This window comes from Halichoerus grypus, chromosome X, assembly GCF_964656455.1.
Source record: "Halichoerus grypus chromosome X, mHalGry1.hap1.1, whole genome shotgun sequence".
NCBI classification, from domain to species: domain Eukaryota; kingdom Metazoa; phylum Chordata; class Mammalia; order Carnivora; family Phocidae; genus Halichoerus; species Halichoerus grypus.
The window spans coordinates 88,811,905-88,828,964 of record NC_135727.1 but is presented as its reverse complement, the minus strand read 5'-3'; the positions used below and the strand labels follow the sequence as shown (position 1 = coordinate 88,828,964).

The window sequence follows — 17,060 nt, the reverse complement described above, 5'->3', positions numbered from 1 at the left end:
TGTGGTTGACTTCTAGTTTCATAGCGTTGTGGTCATAAAAGATGCATGGTATGATCTCAATCCTTTTTTATTGTTTAGGCCTGATTTGTGACCTAATATGTGATCTATTCTGGAGAATGTCCCATGTGTACTTGAATAGAACATGTATTCTGCTGTTTTAGGATGGAATGTTCTGAATATATCTGTTAAGTTCATCTGGTCCAGTGTGTCATTCAAAGCGATTGTTTCCTTGTTGATTTTCTGTTTGGATGATCTGTCTATTGATGTAAGTGGGGTGATAAAGTCCCCTAGTATTATTGTATTATTATCAGTTAGTTCCCTTATGTTTATTATTAACTGTTTTATGTATTTGGGTGCTCCTATGTTGGGTGCATAAATATTTACAGTTGTTATACCTCCTTTTTGATTGTCCTCATTATTATATAGTGCCCTTCTTTGTCTCTTGTTACAGTCTTTGTTTTAAAGTCTATTTTGTCTGATATAAATATTGCTACTCTGGCTTTTCTTTAACATCCATTTTCATGAGACATTTCTTTGTTCCCTCACTTTCAATCTGTAGGTGTCTTTAGGTCTATATGTAGGCTGCATATAGGTGGTTCTTGTTTTTTAATCCATTCTGTCACCCTATATCTTTTGATTGGAGTATCTAGTCCATTTATATTCAAAGTAATTATTGATAGGTAGGTACTTATTGTCATTTTATTATTGTTTTGTGGTTGTTTCTGAAGATTTTCTTTGATCCTGTCTTGTCTTTCTCTTTCATGGTTTTGCTGATTTTCTTTATTGATATATTCAGGTTTGTTTTTCTTTATTCTTTGCATATTTATTAGGGGTTTTTGATATATGGTTACCATTAGATTTGTATATAACTTGAAATTTTCCATACTGATTAATAAATATCAGCAGGCCAGGAGCCTCCAAGTGCCTCTACTATTACCCCAATGAACCCTTGAACCCTTGACCTCCCCACTGCAGAAATTAGTGAGTTAGTGTCCAGCCCAACAGAGAGCCTATAGGACTTGCTTCTTTGTTGAGGCCATTCTGATAGGTCATGTCTATGCTTTAACAGGTTGCTAAATTTGTTGAATATCACCTAATACTTACATTATCACCCCAGATCCTTCTCTGCTCTATTCCAATGAGAACACATCAGTTGAAGGTGAGAACAATAATCTGGAAATTCACTTTACAAAAAGCAATAATAAAAGCAAATCTTTGCTAAATGTTTTATAATCTACTAGCTCATGTAAGCATCATTATTACCCTATGAAGTAAAAACCAATATTACTATTTTTTTTTATGCTGGGGACACTGAGTCATAGATAGGTCAAGTGACTTAGCCAAATTAAACCCATGTTGCTAACCCCATTTATTTGAAATTTCCAGAATAGACAAATCAATAGAAATATGAAGTAGATAAGTGGTTACCTAGGCCTTAGGTGCTGAGAAGGAGTCAGTTGATAGCAGGTATTAGATTTCTTTTTGAGGTGGTAAAAATTTTCTTGATTGTGGTGATGGCTGCCCAACTCTGTGAATAAACTAAAACGTATTGAATTGTACACTTTAAATGGATGAATAATTTTATGGTATGTGAATTATATAACAATAACACTGAGGGGTGAGGAGCGGCTGGTTAGGGAGCCAGAATGGCAGAGATAGCTGTGTTCAAATATGTGCAGGACATTCCCGAGAATAAGTTTTGTCTAGTTGGTTGTCCTGAGGGCAGAACGTGGGTGTGCAGTAGGAAGTTACAGGGGAGCAGGTTTGGCTCACCAGCAGGAAGAACATGCTGCCAAGTGGAATCCTGTGCCTGCTGAGGCAGGGAGCTTCCAGGTCTGTCCCAGCTCACTGGGAAGCTGGGTGGAGAGCACTTGGCAGGAAGGCTGAGGAGGGGAGTCTTGCACCAGGTAGAGAAGGTGGGAGCAGGTGATCTGAAAGCTTTTCTAGCCTGAGTCTGGTGAGAGCCTGGATGGAGAAAGGCTGATGAAGTGGAACAGGTAGATTCCAGTTCCTTCTGCACTTGACACTCTGGTGCACTGGGCTGGCTCCATCTCTTGGCTGCTTAACTTCAGCCCCACCTGTTTCCTGGGTGGCAAAAGGGAACCTATGAAGTTCAGGATGGGAGACTGGAACCTCTGCTTCCCAAAAACATGTGGGCTGTTTCTCCTGCAGCAGTCAAGATCCCAAGTTCACATTGGGGTCCCTTCCCCTGCCCAGCACTCTGAATCTAAAATTAAAAATACAATTACTATATGATCCAGTAAATCCACTAATGGGTATTTACCCAAAGAAACTGAAAACACTAATTTGAAAACATACATGTACCTTTATGTTTATTGCAGCATTATTTACAATAGTCAAGATATGGAAGCAGCCCAAGCGTCCATGCATAGATGAATAGAGAAAGAAGATATGGTGTGTGTGTGTATATGGATTTTATATATACATATGTGGAATATATATATGTAATAGACTATTACTCAGCCATAGAAAAGAATGAAATCTTGCCTTTTGCAACAACATGGACAGATGGTCCTAGAGGGTATAATGCTAAGTGAAAGAAGTCAGTCAGATAAAGAAAAATACCATATGATTTCACTCATATGTGGAATTTAAGAAACAAAACACATGAAAAAAGAAAAAAAGACAAACCAAAAGGAAAGAAAAACCTCTTAAATATAGAGAACAAACTGGTGGTTACCAGAGGGGAGGCAGGTTGGGGGATGGGTGTCATAGGTAAAGGAGATTAAGAGTACACATCACAATGAGCAATGTGTAATGTATAGAATTGTTGAATCACTACATTGTACATCTGAAACAAATATAACACTATGTTAAGTTTATACTGGAACTTAAAAAAATAAATAAATAAAAATTAAAAATAAATAAATAAAGTGTAATTCTGAAAGTAAGAGAACAAAATGGGTTCAGGCTGTCATGGGCTTTAGCTGTTGGTGTCATTGTTTCTGATTAGATTGGGCAAACACTGTTCACAGTTATTTTCTGGGTTCCTTGGAGTGTGTAGCATTGTAGAGTGTGTGTGTGGGGAAGAAGTCTGTAAGAGGGTGAATTTCCTTCATGCTAAGAGTTTGGGTGCCTGCCCACATTTTGTTGCAGATGGAAAAGCAGAGGCCACAGATAGTAAGTGACCTGTCCAAGGTCATAGTGATCTATTGAATTAGCATATAGTAAGTTAATGACATACCCAGAATAATTAATCATAGTTCTGTTTCTTGACTTAGGAATATTTATTATCTATCATCTATCTATCTATCATCTATCTATCATCTATCTATCTATCTATCTATCTATCATTATCTATCTATCTATCATCTATCCTCTATCTATTATCTATCTATCCATCCATCTACACATTAATCTATTTATCCTCTGTCTGTCATCTATCATCTATCCATCTTTCTAAATAGCCAAATCTGTGCTTGATCAAAGAATGGAGAAAATGTCTATCACATGAAATATGCTCATTCCAAGCCTTTATTCAAGTTGTTCCCTTGCCTGGAGTTCCCTTCCCTCCCTGCCTTTTCCCTTTCCCACGTTCACAAATCTAACCATTCTTTAAGGTCTAGCAGCTCAGTTCACTTTTGCCTTCCTGGGGTCTCTGAGCCCACTCATTTGGCCCTTTAGTACATTTTGTAATGGAACCCAAGGGTTTGTTTTATCTTTAGCAAAACCTAGCTTTTAGCCTATTTGTATCTACTATAATCGCTTTCTGAGGCTAGGCACCACTTAAGTGCTCACAAAATCCAGATTAAAATCCGGTTGATGAGCAGTAGATATAGTACAAGCCAGTCAAGTAGCTAGCCATATAGCTGTAGCTGTATATTTTTGTTGAAATACATTAATATTATGTAAGATGTATAGCACAGCTTTCACATTCAGTCTGAGATAGCCTATGTTTTCCAAACCTCACTAAGGCCTCTCCCAGCAGCCCCTCTGTTATTAAATGGCTAGTGGGGTGTTTGTGTAGCCATCCCTATAATGTCACTGTGAGCATTACAAAACAAAAATACTACAAGTTCTGTTCTAGCTTCTACATGGTAAAAATGTCTGCAAACTCTACTCACCATTGTCTCTCTGGTCCCAGTCCAGGCACTGTACTTATACTCAATCCAGCCTCCTTTAGATCAGTCCCTCAGTCCAGTCTGTCCATAAATCTCTCCCTCCTTTCTCTTTCTTTCATACCTTCCCACTCAAACCTCACTCAGCAGCTGCCAGCAGTCAGGGGATCTGAAAACCCAAACGGGGGTTTTTCCAGACACTTTACCTTTTCCTCACTGTTAAAAAATGTGTTTAACTCACTTGAAGTGATTGGATTCTTCCTGCCCTCAGTGAGGCTGGGTAGATGAGGCTCTCGTCCTAGGCAGACCAAAGAAAGTCACAGCCTGAGCAGCATTTAGCCAGTCTTGTCTCAGAAATCCTAGTATGTATAAACTGTAATCATCTTCTCAAGCCCTTCATACACACCAGCCTAGGACATTTTAGAGCAATGTATGGTTATTTTGTCCCCTACTCACTTTCTTCTTGAGAACCAGGGTTACTGGACTGTTGATCAACTCCTTTTCCTCCTCCATACTTCTCTCTCTCACTCATGGTGTCAAGGTAGACAATGTGTAGCTTGGACTGGGACACATTGATCTAATCCAAGTCTCTCATTTGGTCTGTATCTTGGTCACCCCCTTTATTGGAGGAGACCTGCAGTGCATAGGGTGGAAACTTTTCATAAGGTTTCACAGGTTTTTTTCTCCTTGTCACATCAGTTGATCTAGTCTAGTTTCTTTCTTTTTTTTTTTTTAATTTTTTTTTTTTTAAGATTGTATTTATTTGTGAGAGAGAGAATAAGAGACAGAGAGCATGAGAGGGAGGAGCGGACTCCCTGCTGAGCAGGGAGCCTGATGTGGGACTCGATCCCGGGACTCCAGGATCATGACCTGAGCCGAAGGCAGTCGCCCAACCAACTGAGCCACCCAGGCGCCCTAGTCTAGTTTCTTTCTGTACCCTGGAACTCTTCCTGCCAAACCCAGACCAGCTCTTGGGCCTATTACAAGGGTAAAATAGGAGACATCCAGCAGACTGTGTAGCCCATGGTCTGCATGAGGGAAGAGGTCTATTTATAGAACACTGTGCTCACACATGATCTAGCAATTGTGGGTCTCTTGACACTGGCAGGGCCAACTCTAGAAGTTTTATCCAGCCTTCTGTGGAGCTGCTGCTCACCTGTGAATGTGAAGCTAAGTTACATTGAACCTGAGCTTCAAGGCCTGCACAAAGTGATTTGGAATATTTTCTAAGTTTAGGTTTAGCATCTACACTGTGCTGTTAAGATGACAAGGCATTTCCACATCTTTTGCCTCATTTGATCCTCATGACAACCTGATGAGATATTCTTATCTCCATTTTTGTATAAAAATATTAAAGAATAATAAATTAATGCCTAACATTCATCAAGCACTTGCTATGTCACAGATAGTGTTCTAAGCACTATGTATTTACAGGCATACCACAGAGATATTGCAGGTTTGGTTCCAGACCACTGCAATAACATGAATATATAAATAGTAAGTCAAATGAATTTTTTTGTTTCTCAGTACATATAAAATTATTTTACATGATACTATAGTCTATTAAGTATGCAGTAGCATTATGTCTAAAAAATATTCATACCTTAATTCATAAGTAGTTTATTGCTAAAAATTCTAACCATCTGACCTTCAATGAATCATAATCTTTTTGCAGGTGGAGGGTCTTGCTTTGATGTTGATGGCTGCTGATTGAGCAGGGGTGGTTGCTGAAGGTTGGGTTGGCTGTGGCAAGTTCTTAAAAAAAGACAACAATGAAATTTGTTACATCAATCCTTTCACAGACTATTTCTCGGCAACATGTGATGCTCTTTGATAGCATTTTACTCACAGTAGAACTCCTCTCAAACTCTGCCACTGCTTTATCAACTAAGTTTATATAATATTCTAAATCATTTGTTGTCATTTCAACAATTCACCAGGAGTCGACTCCATTTCAATAAACCACTTTCTCTGCTCATCCATAAGAAGCAGTAAGTTTTGGGGCGCCTGGGTGGCTCAGTCAGTTAAGCATCTGCCTTCAGCTCAGGTCATGATCCCAGGGTCCTGGGATTGAGCCCCACATCGGGCTCCCTGCTCGGCAGGAAGCTTGCTTCTCCCTCTCCCACTCCCCCTGCTTGTGTTCCCTCTCTCACTGTGTTTCTCTCTGTCAAATAAATAAATAAAATCTTAAAAAAAAAAAAAAAGAAGCAGTAAGTTTTGTTGAGATTGTAGCAATGCAGTTACATCTTCAGGCTCCACTTCTAATTCTAGTTTTCCTGTTATTTCCACCACATCTGCTGTTACTTCCTTCATTGAAGTCTTGAACCCTCAAAGTCATCTATGCGGGTTGGAATCAACTTCATCCAAACTCCTGTTAATGTTGATATTTTGACCTCTTCCCATGAATCACAAATGTCTTTAATGGCACCCAGAATGGTGAATCCTTTCCAGAAGGTTTTCAATTTAATTTGCCCAGATCCATCAGAAGAATAACTACCTATGGCAATTATAACCTTACAAACTGTATTTCTTAAATAATAAGACTTGAAAATCAAAATTACTCCTTGATCCATGGGCTGCAGAATGGATGTTAGCAGGTGTGAGAACAACATTAATCTCATTGTACATCTTCATCAGAGCTCTTTGGTGACCAGGTGCATTGTCAGTGAGCAGTAATATTTTGAAAGAATTCTTTTTTTCTGAGCAGTAGTTCTCAACAATGGGCTTAAAATATTCAGTAAACCATGTTATAAAAAGATGTGCTGTCCTGCTATGAGGAATTTGAGAAACAAGACAGAGGATCATAGGGGAAGGGAGGGGAAAATGAAACAAGATGAAACCAGAGAGGGAGACAAACCATAAGAAACTCTTAATCTCAGGAAACAAACTGGGGATTGCTGGAGTGGTGGGGGGTGGGAAGGATGGGGTGGCTGGGTGATGGACATTGGGGAGGGTATGTGCTGTGGTGAGCACTGTGAATTATGTAAGACTGATGAATCACAGACCTGTACCCCTGAAACAAATAATACATTATATGTTAATTTTAAAAAAAGATGTGCTGCCATCCAAGTTTTGTTGTTCCATTTATAGAGCAGAGGCAGAGTGGATTTAGCATAATTCTTAAGGGTCCTAAGATTTTCAGAATGGTAAATGAGCATTGGCTTCAACTTAAGGTCACCAGTTGCATCAGCCCCTAATAAGGGAGTCAGCCTGCCCTTTGATGCCAGACGTTGACTTCTCCTATCCAGCTATGAAAGTCCTGGATGGCCTCTTCTTCCAATAGAAGGCTGTTTCATCTACACGGAAAATCTGTTGTTTAGTTTAGCCACCTTCATTAATTATCTTAGCTAGATCTTCTGTATACCTTGCTGCTTCTATATCAGCATTTGCTGCTTCACCTTACTCTTTTATGTTATGGAGATGTCTTCTTTCCCTAAATCCCATGAACCAGCCTCTGCTAGCTTCAAACTTTTCTTCTGCAGCTTCCTCACCTCTCTCAGCCTTCACAGAATTGAAGAGAGTTAGGGCCTTGCTCTGGAGTAGGCTTTCACTTAAGGAACAGTTGTGGCTGATTTTATCTATCCAGACTCCTAAAACTTTCTCCATATTCGCAGTCAGTCTGTTTCACTTTCTTATCATTCGTGTACTCACTGGAGTAGCACTTTTAATTTCCGTCAAGAACTTTTCCTTTGCATTCATAACTTGGCTGTTTGCACAAGCAGTCTAGCTTTCAGCCTATCTCGGCTTTCAACATGTCTTCCTCACTAAGCTTAATAACTGCTAGGTTTTGATATAAAGTGAGACATGTGACTCTTCCTCTCACTTGAACACTTGGAGGCCATGGTAGTGTTATTACTTGGCCTAATTCCAATATTGTTGTGTCTCAGGGAATAGGGAGGCCTGAGTAAAGGGAGAGAGATGGGGCTGAGATGGGGGTGGTGGGCAGCCAGTTGGCAGAGCAGTCAGAAAACACACATTTATGGATTAAATTTGCCATTTTATATGGGTGTGGTTCATGGCACCCCCAAATGATTATAATAGTAACATCAAAGATAACTGATTACAGATCACCATAGAAATATAATAATAATGAAAAAGTTTGAAATATTATGAGAATTACCAAAATATTATACAGAGACATAAAGTGAGCAAATGCTGTTGGGAAAATGATGTCAATAGACTGGTTCAATGCAGAGTTGCCAACAAACCTTCAGTTTGTAAAAAACACAATATTTGCAAAGTGCAATAAAATGAGGTATGCCTATATTAACTCATATTTACCTCACAACAACCCTGTAACTTTATTACAATTATCCTAATTTTAGATTAGGAAACTAAGGCTCAGAAAGGGTAAGGGATTTGCTCGAGATCATACAGATCCACCCACTGACTTTGGAGTGCTCTGGCACCTGCTCCTGTAGGAAGTGGTAGGTCCTCAGACCCACCAGACATGCTCTAATGCTTCGTGTCCTTCGCTGTACTGATGTGCTCAGCCGCCTAGCGAGGCTGGCCCTTCCCACTTGCAGCTCCCCCGTGCTCCAGGCCTACCTGGGAGCTCAGTGTGCAGGAGCCTACTGGAACTTAACCTGAGGACTGACAGACTGACCTGTGAGCCCAGGTGCAGTGACGCCCTGCACCTGCTGAACTCCCAGCTCCTGAGGATGTCTGTGCTGAGGAAGGTGGTCTTCCATGCTGTGCCTATATGATGAAATTGAAGAAATGCTGTAATTCTTTTGTTGTTATATTTGAGGAAAACTTCATGATTACCCAAGGAGTTGAATGATATACACTTTAAGTTTAGATTTTAAAGGGAAAAAAATTAAATGTATTATTTATTGACCCTTGTTAAAAAACAGTGGTGGTGCCTTATTGGAGCATAGGTACCCTGGCTCCAGAGCCCACACATATAAATACTATGTATGTTATTTGGGCTTAGAAAGGTTGAAAGCTTGACTCACTAAGAGCCACAAAAATTATCAGATGGTAGATACTAGACTGGACACTAGGCTTTCTGACTCCATATTCTATGCTCTTTTAACTGTGTGTTTATTTATTCACTCACCTAATAAACATTTATAAAGCACTATTATGAGCCAAGCACTGTACGAGGCCTTGGGCATAAAATTGCTGCTCATAAGTAACACATAGGAAGAGAGACAAGTAAACCAAAAACAAAGCATAGCCTGCTGATTGAAAGCATAGTTTTCATACCCAATGTATATGGGTTCAAATCATAATGCCACTCACATTAGCAGTAGGACCTGAACCTTGATATCCTCATCCATAAAATGGATATGATAATATCAGTACTCTTAATAGACTGTCATGGTGATGACTGAATGCATTAATATATGCAATAAACTTAGAAAGTTGCCCAGCACATAAGTATTAGATGCCATTATTATTATTATCATTATCATCATCATCATCATCATCATTGTTGCTATTTGTGGTAGTGGTAGTTTCTCTGTTCTATGATGCAGTGCCAATGACTAAGGAAGAGCCCAAGGATGTCTGGAAGGAGAACTGAGAAGAGGTAGGCAAGGGTCAGATCATACAGAACTTTGAATGTTATGTACTATGCCAAGCTATGTAGCAGAATGGGATTGGAGCAGAATCTCCAAAGAGGTGGTTTACTAATACCTACATTTCTGCTATTTCAAGGAAGAACAGGCTGGGTGATCAACCTGTATTTGTGGCCTAGTGCCCCTAGCATGCAGCAAACTTTTTTTCCATAGCTCATGGTCACAAGAGTGAATAGCTGGGAGTGGCCATATGAACTGCTGGTCTGTTTTGAAAAAAACTCAACACTTCCTCAGTTGTCAGCAGCCTTCTGCTCTACCTGGTAAGAGCTGTAAGTCATCATATAATGCCCATGGCCTCAGGCAGTGAGTGGCCCAGGAGTAATGAAGATTGGACAATGGCTTTTGGAGCTGATTTCTGTAAAGTGAGGATTTGGAAGCAGGGTGGGTAGAGAGAAAAAGGATGTGACATTGCACTGGGCTGCTGGGTAGTCTGAGGCCAAAGGAGTCAGATACCTTAAGAATCTAGTCAGAATGTCTTCCAAACAGCTTGAGATGTTTCAATCTGCTTACAGGAATGTGCTTCCTAAAATCATACATTCCGACAAGGGCTCGACAAGCCAACATCATTTTTAAGGCCATTGAAGTTTTTTGGTTGTTTCCCATCTTCTCTTTTTCCAAGGTCACTTGCTTGAGCTGCTAGGCCCTGGGGAGTCTGGAAAGAAAAATAACAGTTATTCTTCACATTTGTACAATGCTTCATGATTTACAAAGAGCTTCCACACTCATCGGATTCTAAAGTAACCCTGGAAGGGAGGCAGGGCAAGCATTTGCATGGTCATCATTTCCTATTTTATAAATGAGCAAATTGAGACAAAGAGAGGGAAAGGCCCATGCTCAGAGTCACACAGCCAGTGAGTGATGGAGCTAGGACTATGTATTAGTTTTCTATGCTGCACAACAAATTACCACAAGCTTAGCTGTTTAAAACACCACATATTTCTTATCTCCCAATTCCTTTTCTCAGAAGTCTGGGCATTGCTTAGATGAGTCCTCTGCTTCAGGTCTTGCAAGTCTGCAATCAAGGTGTTGGTCAGGGCTGGGTTCTCATCTGGAGGCTCAGCTAAGGAACAATCTGCTTCCACACTCATGTGGTTGTTGGTAACATTCAGTTCCTTGCAGTTGTAGGATTCATGGCAGCTTGTTCTTCAAAGCCAGCAAGGGGAGAGGGAGCGAGTCTGCTATCAAAATGGTGTCATATAGGGGCGCCTGAGTGGCTCAGTCGGTTAAGCATCTGCCTTCGGCTCAGGTCATGATCCCAGGGTCCTGGGATTGAGTCCCACATCAGGCTCCCTGCTCTGCAGGAAGCCTGCTTCTCCCTCTCCCACTCCCCCTGCTTGTGTTCCCTCTCTCACTGTGTCTCTCTCTGTCAAATAAATAAATAAAATCTTAAAAAAAAAGATGGTGTCATATATAACATAATGTAATCATGACAGTGACATCCCATTACATTTGCCATATTCTACTGGTTGGGAGCAAATCATAGGTTATATCCCCACTCAAGGGGAGGGGATTATACAGGGACATGGATACCATAAAGTGGCTATTATTGCTGCCATCTTAAAGTCTGTTTGTCATAGACTCCAACCCAGCCTTTTCTGACTCCAAATCCAGTGATCTTTCCACTGGATCACATTGTTACTGCCAGGGATGCATGATATCCATTCCTACTACTCCCAGATGTGTGCTCACTTATTCAAAGGTATATTTGCCAAGCACAGAGTAGAGGAAATCTAAGAAGCCTGCTCTGCCATTAAACTTGTGCCCTGTGTTACACAGCCTAGGGTCCTAACCAATTGACATATGAACACACTCCCATTTTCTTAACTTAGAAAAAACAATTTGTCACTTCTAAAGATGGAATGTTGTTTTGGGATAATTTTGTGCAAACCCTGAGCTTGTTATCTTCAAAAAAGGAGGCATGCCTTTTCATTTTAGGAGACTTCAGCTCTTATCCTGACAACTTCCAAACTACATATAAAGGCAAAGGGAGTCATGTTGTATTTTCCTTCTTTTGCCTTTGTAGCTTAACCTCATTAGTTTGATCCCATTAATGACTGTCAGAGAAGATGTGGCCTTGGAGGAAAGGGGTTAAAGAGAACTCTTCAAATCTCCCAGCCAAGACCAGAAAGCTCTCTGTGGATTACAGTAGGGGATAGCGCAACTATTCATTATTTCATTTCATTTCGTTTCATTATTTCATTTCATTTCATTTCATTTCATTTCATTTCATTTCATTATTTCATTTCATTTCATTCATTCAGTCAGTCATTCAAGAAGTATTTATTGAGCACTTCTTTGTGTAAGGTGCCATTCTAGGTACTAGCAATACTGAGATCACCGTCCTTACATTCAAAAAGCCCACAGAAAAGACTCAAATAAGAAAACAGGGGCGCTGGGTGGCTCAGAAGGTTAAGCATCTGTTTTTGGCTCAGGTCATGATCCCAGTGTCCTGGGATCAAGCCTTGCATCGGGCTCCTTGCTCAGCAGAGAGCCTGCTTCTTCCTCTCCCTCTGCTGCTCCCCCTGCTTGTGCTCTCTCCCTTTCTCTCTCTCTGTCTGTCTCTCAAATAAATAAAATCTTTTAAAAAAAGGAAACAATCAGAAGGCAGTAGAACTGCTTTAATGGAGGTATGCACAGAGCCTGTAGAACTCTGAAGGAGTGAGAAAAGAGAAGTGCTTACTTAAGATGGCAAACCCAAAGCTTCCAGGACCAAGCAAATGAATCAAACAGGTGGTTGCAGGGAGTAATGGAGTTTGTACTAAACTGGACGGTATTGTAATAAAAAAAATGTAAATGCCATTTGGTCCTACTAAAACATAGCCTATAAGCAGCCCATTTGTGACCCCAGTTTAGACAAAGGAGGTAGTGTTTGTGCTATGATTTAAATGATAACAGCAAATACTTATATAGAGGCTACTATGTACCAGCTATGCTTATAAACAATTTAAATGTATTAATTCATTTATTCTCCATAACATCCTATTAGGTAGGTACTTTTATTAGCCCTATTTTATATATGGGGAAGTAGAAACCCAGAGAAGTTAGATAATTTGCCTGAGGTCACATAGCTAATAACCAGAGCTAGAATTTAAAATCAGGCAGCCTGGTTTCAGAGCCCAAACTACATATATGTATACATGTACATCTTCAGCTTTTGCTAAAAGATGATTAAGGGGTTGCAAGGTGGTAAGAAAACATGCCATGCAGAAGAAACCATATGTGCAAAGATGGAGACCTAGAGAGTTTGATGGATTCCAGAGTCTATAAACAGTGTAGTATTTCTGGAACAGCAAGTTTGTGTTTTGGGGTGGTGGTTTGGGGATAGGTGGAGCAGGATAAGGGGATGGATAGAGATAAATTAGGCTAGACAGAAAAAAACAACAAAGTACTTGTATGTTGTGCAATGATCATATTCATTCCTTGGATACACATTTATTAAGCACTTGTATGCCAAACACAAGGCATTGTGCTAAGTACTAAGATAGACCTAGGCACGAAGTGTTTGGGGATGATGGGTTCAGAGAAGGGGCATTAAATTCAGCATGAGGAAATCTGAGAGAACTTCCCAGAAAAATGGTTAGATTGACCTAAGTCTTGATGGATAAGTAGGGGTCGACTGGCAAAGGAGACTGGAGAGGGCATTGTAAAGAGAGGGAACAGGGTATACAAAAGCATTTCTGAACTCAGGGTAAAAATGACCTTTCTTCTTATCTCAACTTTTCCTTTTCCTTTCTATCCTCTTACCTATTCACATGTCACAATGGGAAATAAAAAGCCAGACAAGAATTGAACTAGTAGTTGCTCCACAGGATTTCCACATTTTGACATACCTAAGAGAGGCAAGGGGAATAAGTCTGGGGTTAGAATAACTGAGTTTGGGCTCAGGCACTTTATTCACATTAAGTCCAATAAACTCAGATCATCAATCAACCCTGCAAGCTTTTCCTTTTAGCTCTTCATCCCCATTTTATAGATAAGGAAATGGAGGCTTAGAGAAGTGATGCTACCTGTTCAAAGTACTCTGCTAGTAAGTGGCACAATTTGGAGTTTGAACCCAAGACCGTTTGGCTTCAAAGCCTGTATTCTCATATTCTCAACCTCTGAGAATCTTCTTTCAACCAAAAGCAATTCTATCTCTTAGTAACAATAGCTAAAAATCATTTATTGCAAGTTTGGTCCACAATTCCAAACTGCTTCCTTCAACATGTCATTCCTCTGAGTCTTGGCTTTCTTAGTTATAAAATGAGGCTGTGATGGAAATTACTATTCAGTTCCTTTCTACTTTCAGTAATGCAGGAATATTATTCTTCTTTGTCATCTTAAAGTTAAATGTGGCTCACTGACTTCCTCTCACCAATGCAATATGAGCAGAAGTGATGTGTGTCATTTTAGGGTGGAAGCATTAAAGAGATCATGTGATTATCTGTCCTCTCTTGCCCTTGCTACTAGACAACATTTCAAATTGTAGTGCTTCCATTACCTTGGGTTTCTGTGTGAAGATGACATGGACCAGAGTCTTTTATTGACCAGCAAATAAATACATTGAATGAGTAAAAATATATACTTTCATTGGTTTAAAGCCACTGAAATTCTGGGATTGTTTCTTACCTCAGCATAACCTATTATATTCTGAGCAATATAGAGGTAAATGCTATCTCATGGATTTATTGTGAAGATCAATGAAATAATGGGGGTGGAAGTGTTTTATAAACTCTGAAGCTGTGTGCTCATACCATGTATTATTACATGCCAAGTGGTATATCTGAATGCAGATCCTATTGAGTTGTGTTCTAATAGATTTTCACAAATAGAATTTTTGTAGACACTTACATTGCATTTTTTTACACTATAGGAAGATATTTAGTTTGCATAATGCTCTTATGTGGGAGGTTTCTCTTTTGATAGGGAGGGAACCAACTCTGAGATCTGAAGACTTCTCAAAGACTATGAGTAGCTGATAACAAGTCACTCTGAGCACAACAGTTACTAATAGCTCCATTTTCTTTTTGTCTAGGCTCAAACAAACAATTGGGGTGGGGGAGAAACCCCACTCCTCCCAAAGAGCAGCTCTGGATCCTACCTCTCCTAGAGCAGAGGAAAGGCTCTTGGATTGTAGGCTTGATAGTTCCAAGTCACTAATTCCACCAGATGATGACTTGCAAACATTAGCCTGAGAGGGCTAGTCATGACGTTTGTCATGTAGTGTGGCTTGGATCATTTACGAGCATGAGAAAAGGTCAGCCCTTCCCCCAGCACTTTTTTCACTTGAGCCCAACAAGGTTACCATGGAGAAACTGAGCACTAAGGGAGTTTGTGGGCAAAAGAGGAACCCAGACCTAAACAACATCTGCTACTGGTCTCTCCCTTATCCATGAGACTCTAATCACAATAGCTATCTTTTTCTTCTTTGAACATAGAGGTTATTCCTAAGAACATTTATGCTTCCTGTTCTCTCTGACTAAAATGCTCTTCCCACAGGTCTTCCCATGCCTGCCTCTTCTCACCATTCAGATTTTAGCTCAAAGGTAATGCCTCAAAGAAGCCTTCTTTGTCCCTTTTAGTGTTATCCCCACCCCAATTGCTCCCTATGTCCTTACCCTAATTTAGTTTACATTAGAGCATGTATTATCAATCATATGTTATATTTTATATTTATTATTTATTTTATATAGTTATTTATTTCTTATATATTTATTTTATGTTTTGTTATTTATTTATTTATTTATTGAGTGAGTGAGAGCACATGCAAGAAGGAGGAAGGGCAGAGGGAGAGGGAGAGAGAGAATCCTAAGCAGGCTTCATGCTCAGCATGTAGCCTGATGCAGGGCTCACTCAATCTCATGACCCTGAGATCATGACCTGAGCTGAAATCAAGTCAGATGCTTAACAGACTGAGCCACCCAGGCATCCCAACTTTGTTATTTATTTTTATACATGTATTTATTTGGTATATATAATATATTCATTTTTTATTTTATTTGTCTCTTTTGTTCATTTGCTCTACCTTCAGTGTCTAAAACAATGTTTGGGACATAGTAGGTGCTCAAAAAATATTTCCTGAGTTCATGAGCAAACAATATTCCTCCAACAGCAGAGCAGCATTTCTCAAATACATACCCTAAATTCTAAGTGTCTTTTGGAAGTGCCAGTGGCATGGGAAAGCAAATATAAACTTATTTATATTTTGACATCTTTCAGCAATCAAACACCGTGCTGTGACTTTCTTTTATCTTTTATTCAATTAACAAATGCTTATTGAGCACCTAAGGGAAGAAGAATATAGAAGAAAGCCCTGGGCCTATGTTCCTGTCTTTATTCTTCTGGATGACTTCTAAAATATTACTGAGAAAATAAACAGGCAATAACATCAAAGAAAGTTCTGAAAAGGCTGGGCAATAACAGGGAGAGGTACTAGATACTAAAACCTTTTATAAAGGACACTGTCAATGGATAAATGGATAAATGGAATATTACTCAGCCATAAAAAGAATGAAAGCTTGCCATTTGCAACAACATAGATGGATTTAGGGAATATAATGCTAAGTGAAATAAGTCAGAGAAGAAAAATACCATATGATTACACTCATATGTGGAATTTAAGAAACAAAACAAACAAACAAAAAAGAGACAAAAAAACTGACTCTTAATATAGAGAACAAACTGGTGGTTGTGTGAGAGGAGGTGGGTGGGGGGATGTGTGAAATAGGTGAAGGGGATTAAGAGTACACTTATACCGATAAGCACTGAATAATGTATAGAATTGTCGCATCATTATATTATATACCTGAAACTAATATAACATTGTATGTTAATTATATTTCAATAAAAAAACTTTTTACAAAGTAACAGTAACAGAAATGCAGTGGGAAGGAGGACTTAAGGTGGTGGAGTAGTAGGGGGACCCTATGCTTGCCTCATCCCTTGAACACAGCCAGATAAATATCAAATCACTGAACACCCAAGAAACTGATCTGAGGACTGAGAGAACAAGGTGTACATCTAGAGGCAGAAAACATGGCCACATTGTGGAAGGTAGGAACTGTGGAGAGTTGATTTGGGGGAGAAAAGAATTGCAGGTGCTGTGGCGGGAAGGGAGCCCTGATTATGGAGAGAGGAGTGAGAGAGAAAGAGAGAGAAAGAGTGAAAGCATCATGCAGGGGATTACATAAGAAAAACTCTTCCCCAAAACCATTGACTGGGAAAAGGAGACGGGCTCAAAGTCTGAAGTTTTAGAAGTCCCTGCCATTGCTGGGGTCGTACCTGGCAGGCTTAGTGGTGCTCCAGTGGGGAAGGAGGTGGAGGCCAAGGAGTGGACAGTGTGGTCTGAGGATCCCCTGGATCAAAAGGGGAGAAACAGTTCCCCTTCTTGAAGTGCATTTGGGAGAGGTGGCATGGC

General features: G+C 39.8%; 1 long non-coding RNA gene across 1 annotated transcript in view; it reads right to left on the bottom strand.

The window, feature by feature from the left end:
- Positions 1-931: 931 nt before the first annotated feature.
- LOC118551451 (uncharacterized) overlaps positions 932-17,060 on the bottom strand; it is a 270,278-nt gene continuing 254,149 nt past the window's right edge. Inside the window, exons 9-12 of the long non-coding RNA XR_013444665.1 lie at positions 10,118-10,316; positions 8,686-8,777; positions 4,321-4,377; positions 932-2,227 (exon numbers count right to left, since the gene is read on the bottom strand). This is a non-coding gene — a long non-coding RNA (uncharacterized LOC118551451). The remainder of the gene's footprint in view (positions 2,228-4,320; positions 4,378-8,685; positions 8,778-10,117; positions 10,317-17,060) is intronic.